We start from the raw sequence: 12,258 nt of genomic DNA on the forward strand, positions 1-12,258 counted from the left end.
AGTAGAGGGGGAGGATCACTTCCCTCACCCTGCTGGCCATGCTTCTCGTGATGCAGCCCAGGCTCTGGTTGGCTCTCTGGGCTGCAAGAGCACACTGCTGGCTCATGTTGAGCTTCTCATCCACCAGCACCCCCAAGTCCCTCTCCTCAGGGCTGCGCTCAAGCCAGTCACACTGCCCAGCCTATACTGTTGCTTGGGATTGCTCGACCCAGATGCAGACAATTCAGCCATGATTTTTGTTATAGCATACTTGTCATAAGAAAAGGAAGACAATGCTGAAAGCTGTGACATGTGGGTTGACAGAGATGTCTTTTTCCATGTGCTGATGCCTAGTGGGCTTCTGCTTGCAAATATATGATAGAAAACAGTTGACCACTAAACTACCATGAATCAGGACTTTAGAGTTCACAAAAAGCTTTATGTTTTTCTCTTGTCTTTTCTGTACTTGGTTGTAGAAACTCTAAATAATGAAAATTATTTCTTCCTGCAGTGTAATCCCAGTTTCTTCTAACACAGCACATTAGAGGCAGAAAGCAAAAGATGTGATCATTTAAAGCCAAACATTTGCAGCAAGACAGGGCATGATCCACTCCCACTGCATACAGATGGCAGCAAACTTCTGAGCCTGATCAAAACACTAGGCTTCTGAGTTAGTGCTACTTCATTGATAATAATACCTCTATAACTTCATAGCTATCTACACATCCATCCTCAGAGCACCTTCTTGACTTCCATGCTTTCATTTTAGGATATGATGGCTTTCTACAAAGGAAAAGGAAAAACTATTTGATTTAACTAGAAAGCAGGTTTTTTTTCCTATGAAAACCAAAGAAAACAGTAACATTGCTTATTATGTTTTAGTATCATCTAAATACATTCAAAGATAAGTCTAACTTGTTTTAGTGGGTAACTACTAAAAGACATACTTTTGCTCTCTACCATTATTTTTTCTACGTGTGGAATTAGTTTAGACTTGCTCCAAAATACAGAAAACTGTGATCTAGACTAAGGAGTCATAAGGTAGAGAGGAAGGAAAGGAGGGATAGCAATCAGGTTAAACACTGTAATATGGTTTTGTAATTAGCAATTTATTACGACCAAAACAGTGATTTTGAAGTAAAATCAAAGTAGAATTTAATCTACCTTTCTAATATATTTTTCCAAGTCTCTGCTGATAATATTAATAACTTTACAAAACACTTATTTTGGGCTGAAACTGAATAATTTTTTTTAAAATAAAATTTGAGTAATATCATTCCAAAAATTTCTAATGTACGTCTGGATTAATAACCTTTTTCAGATGTTTCAGTAGTAGCATATTTTATGTTTGAACATTTCAATAGTGTCAGAGGGCAGAAACATCACACCTGGCTTTCTTGTGGTTGCCTTTTTTAATTTTGCTATGATCTAAGAAATAACCAAACCTGGAAAACTTTGTGTAATTGTTTCAAAGTCATGAGTTTTAAACGAGGCATTTTCCTAGGAAAAAACACCCATATTTTGTCTAGGTTTCTTTTTCTTCTCATTCTAAAAGGACAGAAACAAACTATTTCAAATGCACTGAGATATCTAAATCTTCAAGTTCTGGTGTCCAGGAATGTTAACAAGATCATGAGGCAAAGCTCCCACTGTATTTAGCACCTTTTAAAGCTACATCACTGTATCTTTAACAGGTATGATGGATCCATACCTAATTTTAATGACCTCTATTTTGTAATTTTGGAAAGAGTTCATGTGTCTTCTGATTCAGAAATGTATCTGACAATTAGATCCATATGAATATTTGTTAGGAAAACAGACAAGAAGAAATGAGAAGCAGTTGAAGTACATCAAATCTGGTATTGTTTGAATAAAACCCCACCATGTCCTACTTCATCCGTTGGGTCATTAATGTAGCAGTTTGAGTCTTTCACTGAAACTTATTACCCCTTTGGGAATACAAATCTGCTGGTGAGAGCATTCAGAGAGGTATTTGAAATTGTCAAGCTGTGACATGTTACCACTCACCTTTCTCCATAGGGACAGTGCATCAATATGTGGAACATAAAATGTGGATAACTTTCTTCTTTGTCTTGATTTTTAGTGTATTGCATGAAACGAACAATAATGTATTTATTGCAAGCTGTCTGAAATAGCCTTTGCAAGAGGTTTTTTTTTTGGTTGGTTGGGTTTTGGTTTTCTTTTTTTCCCCTAGCTTAGCATGTGAGTGCTCATTCACCTCAGAAGACAATCTGTAGTTTTATCATAGCTGTTCTGAAGCCATGAAGCTATGTACTGAAGCATATGTTCAGGTTAAAAAGGCATCTATAATTCAGGAAAGTGCTGCTGAGTTAAAAAAGGACATGTGTATATGGTTTTCTGAACTGGTTCTTCACTTGGCAGAAGTGAGTTCAGAGTGCTTCAGCCTAAAGTAGAGACTAAGCAGCAGTGACTTTAGTGCACTGGAAGGGGGCACTTACTGCAATGAAAAGGCACAAATGCTCCATCCTCAAGAGGACTGATAAAGGATTGATATACACTGCATGATTAAAGTTAAACACCCTCCTGGCAGTTGCCCTGGAGTGTTTTCTAGACTTGTCCTTCAAACAGCTGTTCAAGAGACCTGCCCATATCCTTCTGATTTACAGGACAGCTTCCCAAAGCTCTCTTAGGAGGACAAAACAAAATGCATTTAATTCTATGGAAGGCCCTATCAGATTCCACAGGAAATTTACTCAGTACCTCCTTCAATGTGACCTGCATCTCTGCGTTTCTCTTCTGACCTCTCAGTTCATCGGGGTAGTTTTGTTTGGTTTTCTGCTTCTGTTGGTTTGGGCTTTTTTGCCTTTGTTTTTCCTACAAAGACTCTGTATGAAGAAATGCTTCTCTGACTGGACAGAAGAGATCTATCGAGGTACACAAATGGAGAGTCATGAGAATACTCTGGTATCATGTGTTTATGCTATACTACTGTGACACTAAATTACTGCCCATCAACAGTATTTATTATTGCAGTTACAGAAGCAACACTACTGAAGTATTGGTTGTTGCTTAATGTAATTTTATCTGACAAGTTGAGAACATGAATATCTGCATTTTTGTGGGTGAAGATGTTGAACTGCTGCAAATGTATTCAAACACAAAGAGACAAAACAAACAAATTAATGTGATTTTGTTTCCCACTGTGAATCTTTCTTCTTCTCTGCTTTCTTGTCACACTACTGTCAGGTCTAATAACATAGGTGTATCATCTTCTACTGTGAATTATCTTCAGAGTTTGTCTTGCTGTTTTTTTGGCAGCAAAAACTTCAGTCACAGCCTGTCCAAGATACAATAGAGCATCATCCTTCTTTTTGAGTTTTGACAGATGTATTCCTGCACTTGTCCTGTTCATTCAGAAAGTTGTAAGGACTTGTTTTTGCCTAAAACAACATGCTGCTTGCTCTCACTTATTCCTGTTTTCATAAACTCATGTTGTTGATTTTCACTTTTGAGTTCCTATGCTGCCCATCCCCATTCTGTCAATGATGTCTCTTTCCTAATGGGATGTAAAGACCTTGCTCTGATCACTGACTCTTTGAAGCAAAACTAATTTCTTACATTTTAATTCAAGCACCGAAGTGTTTTTCCTATGCAGCCCGTATGCCTAGGAGTTCCCTGGAGACATCTGTCCACCTACCCTTTGGGCTTCAGACGCAAAACTCTCCTTTACTATAGAAGCTACCAATAAGCACAGTACTGGTCTGCTTTTCTTCTGTCTGCATAGGAGCCTGCTCCATCACAGCAGCTCCCAGACCTTATGACTAAGTTCACAGAAACAACAATACAGTCTGAATCAGCAAAAGGTATTTTGTAGGAAGAGATTTCTATTCCTTCCAAAAGGTCCACATGGAAACCCAGATTTGTCTAAATAATGACAGGTTAGGAAAGAAATAATAGAGGACTATCAAAGCATTATGCAGGTACCTTTAATGCTGCTCACTTGTGAACTTTTCAAATCCCTACAAACAAAACATATAAAGAATCACGGAATTGTAGTGGTTTGAGGGTCCAGGTGCCTTTGAGAAGACTGAAGAGACAAAGTCCTCCAAAAAAAGAGCTAGGGAGTCGCAAGGGACAGACCTGGTCACCTCAGGGTGCTGTAACATTGTTATTCCATTCTGCTTCTGGTATCACAGCTTACAAAGCAGGGTAAGCTGTTACTGCTGCTGCTCTCTTCTCCCTGTTTCTTCTCCCTTCGTTTCCCTCTTCAGAGGAGCTCGTGGCCCTGCTTGTCTCATGGTCTGTGTGTGGGAGACAGCTTCTTGCTGACAGGGAATTCTGAGGTGCATCATGAGGCCTGCTGAGGTCTTGTAGGCCTGAGGTGAGGAGGGCAGTTATGGTCTGGTCTCAGGCCTGCTGAGCTTGGATGGGTAGAGGATTCTAGAAGGTTTAGATCTGCCAAGCTTGGCCTAGTTCGTGAATGTATTCATTCTACCTGAATGCCTTCTGTACCTATGTACTTGTCAGTAGAATCTGCCTTTAAACTCCCAGTCAGTGTGCAGCATTTCTGCTTTTACTCCCCAGAAGCAGTAAATGTAATTTCTGTCCTCTGCTCTTTGGCAGCTCCTGGCCCTAAACTAAGACAGGGATCATAAAGTCCAACCATTAATCCTACTCCAAAGTTCGCTCTTAAACCATATCACCGAGCACCACATCTAAGCAATCTTTAAACACATCCACAGTTGGTGACTCAGTCACCTCCCTGGGCAGCCCATTTCAATGTCTGATCATTCTTCCTGTGAAAACATTTTCCTAATGTCCAGTCTAAACCTACTCTCTTGCAGCTCGAGGCCAGTCCATCTTGTTCTATGGCTAACTACCTGTGAGAAGAGACCATCAGCAGCCTCTCTACAGCGTCTTTTCAGGCAGCCACAGAGAGCAATGAGGTCTCCCCTCAGCCTCCTCTTTTTCAAACTAAACAGTAGCAGCTTCTACAGTCGCTCCTCAAAAGAGTTATCCTCCAGGCCCTTCACCAGCTTCACTGCCCTCCTCTGCACTCACCCCAGCACCTTGACATCTCTCTTGTATTGCGGTAACCAAACCTGGACACAATACTCAAGGTGTGTCCTCACCAGTGCCGAGTGCAAGGGAACAATCACCTCCCTGCTCCTGCTGGACACAATACTTCTAAAACAAGCCAGGATGCCATTGGCCTTCCTGGTCACCTGGGCACACTGCTGGCTCATATTTAGCTGCTTGTCAATTAGAATCCCCAGGTCCCTTCTGCCAGACAGCTTTCCATCTACCCTTCCCCAAGCCTGTAGCATTGCCTGGGGTTGTTGTGACCCAAGTATAGGACCTGTCACTTGGCCTTGTTGAAGTTCATCCCATTAATGTTGGCCCATGGATCCAACCTATCCAAGTCTCTCTGTAGAGCCTCCCTACCCTTGTGCAGATCAACACTGCCACCTAACTTGGTGTCATCTGTGAACTACTGATGATACACTTTAGTAAAGGGTTGGACTTGATGATCTGTGAGGTCTCTTCCAACCCTGATGATACTGTGATACTGTTATATCCTTAAAAGAATAAGCAGGTTTTCTAGCTTCACCAGCAGTAGTAAACAAAAAGCACAGTTTATGGGCACTGAATAGTAGAGATCACTGTAAACCTACTTTCACAGGTACTTAACCAGTAGGTCTTCCTGTAGCAGCACAGCATTCAAACTATTTAATAGCACATTGATCACACATTTAACAGGATACATAATTTCTGATCTGACCTTCCAGCAATTTATCTCACTTTTACTTCCTATAACTGCCATTTTAAAGAGACTTTTTAAAAGAGAGTGTGAGTGTCAAAACAACACTAGCTAAATAATACATCCAAATTCCCAGAGTCACCTAAAGCCTTTATTATGCGTTTATAAATCTTGGTGATAAAATCAAAATAGCAAATAATTGCACTGCAGTATGTTTAGTGAAGTGACTGAAATTTTCTTCACGAGTGAAAGGTGAAGGGCACAGCTAAAATGAGAACTAAGCAGCTAATGGAAGAACACTTCATTTAGGAATGTGAGGAAGTGTAATATGCCACACATACCCTAAATTAAGTCTTGTGGCATTGCAGAGCTACAACTGCAAAATCATCCTGTGTATATGGGTGGGAGTAGAAAAGTAGCTGTGATGGAAGCTCAAAGTTTCTCTTTAATCAGGTAATGGGCTTACTGATATTTTATTTACAGAAGCAATTACTTAGGGCTTTATACAGTTAGTCAATGGAATAGTTTTTACAGAAATAGCAGCCAAGATCTATATGTCAACATTCTCCATTCCCTGGATTTTTGGGAATTTCTTCTCAGAATAACCTGCAATGCTGCAGGATAACCGAGATAAACACAAACAACCACACTGCCATTTTCTACGCCTGTCGCTACTATTAAAGTCAACTTTGCTACATCATCCTTTCTTGAATCTAACAACATTGCTTTCAATTTAGCAGAAATGAGGCATTACCTATGTTTATATTACTCCCCAAATGTTCGTCTGGTTACAAAACAGAATCACAGCATCGTGTTACACCCAAAATATTCACACGGTTACAAAGTACTGTGCACGTTTTGACCCGAACAGATACTGTAACTGAATCTATTAGACTGACAAAAGCAGATTAAAAGAATGAGCTCTGGATTGTGAACAGAGACATTTTCGAAGTACTTTTAACATAATTACGGGCTGCCCTGATTGTAAAAATGCCGACACAGGTTACAACCACAATCTGAAAGTAAGCTCTAACTTCACCTGGGTAAAGCCATCATCTAGCAGGTTCTTCCAGTCTTGCAGGATCTGGAGCATGCTTACTTACAGAAACCAGAACTGACCTCTACAGAAGTAGAATTGTCCTCTAGTAACCCCTAAGCCATTGCTTGCTTCTGATTCTCAAGAGATCTTTTCTTTTGTAACAGATGCAGACCGTAAGCCAGGAACAATAGTCTACCCTTCAATCGAAACCCTGTGGTGTGCCTTACTTTGCTTCCAAGCCTCAGTTCTTTTTCCATTCCCTCATGCATATAAACGGGACATATTAGCACATAATGGAGCTTCAGAAGTAATTCTGCAAAAGAGTTGCTGGATCAGTTGGGAGAAAAGCCACACTATCTTCCCTTCAGCAGCTGTACAGCTAAGAGAGCATGTACAGAATACCAACGGACTTTGAAGACGCAGGACATGGTTCTCTTTGCACAAGGAATGCAATTTGTCTGTGCTTTCATCCTTCCCGACAGGGAAACAACACAAAGCTCTGAGGGTAAATACCAGTGCTTTCTGGAGCAGTTCAGTAGCTCTTCAAACACACTCTGACTGCAGTAAGTATTACATCCCTTATGCATATAGGAACTCTACACCACACGAACCAAGAACCCTGTGTTGTGAACACACAAAGAAGAGCTGCTGGTAAACCTGTACAATTACACAGCAATGGCAAGCAGATTAAATAAGTGGACTAAGAAAGTTGATTACAGTATCTTCTTCAAAGGGGAACTTAGAATTTGAGCACGAAGGACCCTTATTTTGAGAAGACATCACAACAAATACTGTTCAGACTGAGGGACATTCAAAGTCTGCAATGGTGGAGGTTATTTCAGTATGGGCAGATAGGCAGAACAGGCAGAAACTAAAGCTAAGGTCTGTCTGACCAACGTGTTAAGCTTACAGTAGCAGCAAAAGTGACAGTGATACAGAGCTCCCACTTAGAGGTGCTCATTTCCACACAAAATAAAAAATGCTTTGTGCAGCTGCGAAGTGGAAAATATGAATGCAGTGCAAACTAATTCCTGACAGATCTCTGCTTCTGCTGATTGACATCCCAATGACTCCCAAGCCAAAGATCACCTCACCCATATTACTGCGGGGCATGCTACAGTGTTTAGGAGCTAGAAGCATAGATGAAGATGCTGTCACACTGTATTTTTGTATAAACACAGGCAGTGAGATGGTCTCTCTCACAGAACTTTCACTATAAATATAAGGCAGGAAGAAACAGAAGAGAACAAAAATAGATGGGGATTACAAAAGCACTTTGAGATTCTGTTGGCAAGATGGACAGTAAATTCAACACTGGCCACGTTCTTCTAGGCCCTGTAGACAAAGAAACCAAGGAAGTTTTGAAGCAGGAGGAGTTTAGGGTTTTTTCGGGGGGTTGTTTGCATTTTTTGGTGGTTTTGTTTCCTGTTAGGTTTTGTTGTTGTTTTTTTCCAGATGCTCTTATGCCTGCATTGTTTGAAAAAAGACCTTTGCAATTTAATTGGGAAATGACTATTTTTTCTTCTACAAGGCCACACAGACAGGTGCAGACAGATAAATGCAAGCCCTACTTATGCTCTGAGCTGCCCAGACATAAGATAACTTCTCGCTGGAATATGTAGAGTCGTATCAGTGTGGCACCATACCCAATTTAACATACCTCCGCATATCAGCAGTGCTCATCAGCTTAATTTCATGCAGTTATCTCACTTGTGGACTGGAGACTTCTAGTGTCTGACAAATTAAGGGCACTGACAGCATTTTCCAACCTTTCTGGCCTCCTCTATGTACATATACCTTCATGTCACTACATATTATCACCTTCCATTGAGAAATGAATTGTTAAAATCACTGACTCTCTTCTTCCATTTACACATGTAAGAAACTTGCTATCAGACTGCCAACGTGATAGCAAACCACATTAACATCGTGTGGTTCATCTCACACCATCACCCAAGCAATAGTAATGGCTACAGTAGAAGCTATCTCACAAGATACCAAAGCACCGAGGAGTATGGATTACACTCTTTACAAAGCCTGAGTGCACATCATGCAACCCTTAGCACATTCCTGCAGTGCAAGCAAGAACCCAGTTGCACTCTCATACCATAAGTAATCCAGCATCTGCCACCAGCAGCAAATTTTGGGGAACACTGCAAAGAAGTGGATTTCCTCCAATTCTCAAGGAGAGACGAAGGCTCAGCAGATTGCCCTACTGACTCACCTCCTTCATGACATTTCAGGTGGCATCAATTTTCCAGTGTCTGAAGGAAGAGAAAGAATTGAAGCTATGATAACTTTCTTCCCACTGACCACTCTTAAGACATACAAAACATCATTTTACACTAAAATGACAATATTACTCATTAGTTTGTTTGTTTGCCTGTTTGTTTGTATGTCTGGGCTTGTTTTTTTGTTGTTCTTGGTTTGTTTGGGGTTTTGTTTGGTTGGGACTCTGGTTGGTTGGGGTTTTGTTGGTTAGGTTTCAGTTTTGTTTTGGTTTTTGGTTTTGTTTTTTTCCATAAGTACTGTGGAGAGAGGATTCAATCCCTACTGGTCATGTAGGGTATGAGACAACTGCACTCAATAGAGTTTTTACATTCCTATCAGAGTTAGGCCATAGGAGAATGCTGCCAAGAATGCTCATCAGATTTCCGTTCTGCCTCCTTGTGGTTATTTTGCTATGCTAGTCTCACCACTTTTTCTGTGATTCTTCCATTCATAGAATCAACCAGGTGGGAAGAGACCTCCAAGATCATCCAGCCCAACCTAGCACCCAACCCTAGCCAGTCAGCTAGACCATGGCACTAAGTGCCTCATCCAGGCTTTTCTTGAACACCTCCAGGGACATGATGACTCCACCACCTCCCTGGGCAGCCCATTCCAATGCCAATCACTCTCTCTGCCAACAACTTCCTCCTAACATCCAGCCTAGACTTCCCCTGGCACAACTTGAGACTGTGTCCCCTTGTTCTGTTGCTGGTTGCCTGGCAGAAGAGACCAACCCCCACCTGGCTACAACCTCCCTTCAGGTAGTCATAGACAGCAATGAGGTCCCCCCTGAGGGGGGGTTGTTTAGCCCCCTCCAGGCTAAACAACCCCCAGCTCCCTCAGCCTCTCCTCATAGGCTTTGTGTGCCAGGCCCCTCACCAGCTTTCTTACCCTTCTGTGGACACCTTCCAGCATCTCAACATCTCTCTTGTATTGAGGGGCCCAGAACTGGACACAGGACTCAAGGTGTGACCTGACCAGTGCTGAGCACAGGGGCAGAATAACCTCCCTTGTCCTACTGGCCACACTGTTCCTGATCCAGGCCAGGATGCCATTGGCTCTCTTGGCTACCTGGGCACACTGCTGCCTCATCTTCAGCCTACTATCTAGCAGTACCCCCAGGTCCCTTTCTTCCTGGCTGCTCCATTCATCACTGTTTGCACAGAGGCCAGTATAAAGATTACACAAGGAGCTCTAAGGATTTTTTTCCTTGGCTTTGCATCCTAAATAATACTCTTTAAACACAGATTTAGAAAAAAAAAAAAAAATTGGGCATATGCATTTGTATGATAACATTTATACAATATATAGATGAGAGGTTATATTGTAGTTACATCTAAGCATCTTTTGCAAGCAAGTGCATGCTTATTCTGTTCAGCCTGCAGACTGATAGAAAGCTGTAACAGCACAAAGCTGCAGCTCATGCACTGTTCATTAGCAGGGCCCATTATTTCAGGCTACGTGCTGCACAAGTTCTGGCTACGTGGCTTTTGGTCAGAGCAGAGCAGAGGTGGACCTTTTGCTTGCAAAAAGCACATACACACAATTTCTGCTGAAGATTTTTTAAGCCTGATCTTGAGAAAGCATTCTATTCAGGGCAATACTGGAATAGGCTGATACGTAAGTCCTTTGGAAACCGGAAGAGTAATCTGTGTTTAAACTTAGTCCTACGCTTTAATCTGCTTTTTCACTAGTTTGCTATCCTGAATAGAGATAAACATAAGCTTGTACTTTCCTGAGTGGAGCTCTAAGAACATTAGCATGCAGGAGTTCAGACACTGATTTATTCATGTTAGGTCTAGCCTTTATCAAAAAAACAGTAGCACAAAGACCGAGCATTATATGAAGCACTGCATTAGAAATTAAATCCTACAGCATTAGAAATTAAAACCTACATATGTAGGAGAGGAAAGAACCCTTGTACAGTTAGACTAATCTTCCTGAAAATGATCCAATTTAGAGAGTTTTAAATTTGATATTTTTAAATTTGATTTTTACAACTGGTTGGATGTTTTGAACACAGCTTTGAAATAAATGTGTAAATGCCTTTTTAAAGGTTTAGAGACATTTCAGCCTTAATCTTTTGCAGCAGCAGTCACTATAAACAAATGTGAGAAAACCTGCCAGCATAGAATACATATGCCAGAGCAGGCAGCAAAAGTACTGATTATAGATAAGGAACAGTGTCGCTTCAGGCAAGCATGAGAAAAAAAAACCCAAACAACCAAAACAAAACCTATTTTTATCTAGGCAATTTCTTTATAATCTTTTGTACAGGTTTAGCCTATCCTTTTAAGAACAGTGACCTAATTTCAAACTATTAAGACAAATGAAGTTGACTCTATGATATGTACTTTCAATTCAGAGCATCAAAGGAGTCTGGTGACACAGACAATTTTTTTATATTCTGCACAAAGTTTCACTACAAGTATTATGAAATATAACCAGACTATATATTTAAATATAATTTTAAAGCTATTTATAGTCAGAATCTTTTGTCCTTAGCCACATAGTGCACCAAGTTCCTTATTTAAAGATTGTTTTCATGTTACCTTAAAAAAGTGTCTGATCTGAAATATAAAAAAATCAGAATATTACCTATTAAAAATTATGAAGGAAAAACTCCTTAAGGTTGTAACATGACTTAATTTCTATGACATTACCTGGTTAAATTACAGTAACTTGGTCTTAGCAATGGTTATTTCCTTAGTGTTACATTAAACTACCTTTTGCTTAGCTCTTACTAGGACAAAATTGCAAGTGAATCAGCTCTGAGCCTGCACTTACACACTTGATTACCTTTAAATATGTGAACAGTCCTACTGAGGTTTGTGAGTCAGGTCCTCAACTTGTATAAATCGCATGCCCTATTTGAATCAACAGAGCTGTGACAGTTTCTATCAGCTGAAGATTTGGCACCAGAGATACAACCCCATGCACAAAGACAAGTATGTGCATTAATTCTCTTTCTAGGCCCCTGAAAGCTATAGAGGTCAGGTAAACTCCATGGAAAGAGAATCAGCATTGAACATTATTGTGTTTAAAGTCATTCCAGACCATTAAACACACATTTATTATGAAGTCAAGACGAAAAAAATATGAATTATTTATTATACCTTAGTTACATTTAAGATGTTGCTGTTCCAAGGCTAGAGGACAGCTGGCTGGTAGTTATGACCACAAGTTACAAATATTTATGATACAAAGCAGAAGACCTTTTAGGGTA

This window comes from Pogoniulus pusillus, chromosome 18, assembly GCF_015220805.1.
Source record: "Pogoniulus pusillus isolate bPogPus1 chromosome 18, bPogPus1.pri, whole genome shotgun sequence".
NCBI classification, from domain to species: domain Eukaryota; kingdom Metazoa; phylum Chordata; class Aves; order Piciformes; family Lybiidae; genus Pogoniulus; species Pogoniulus pusillus.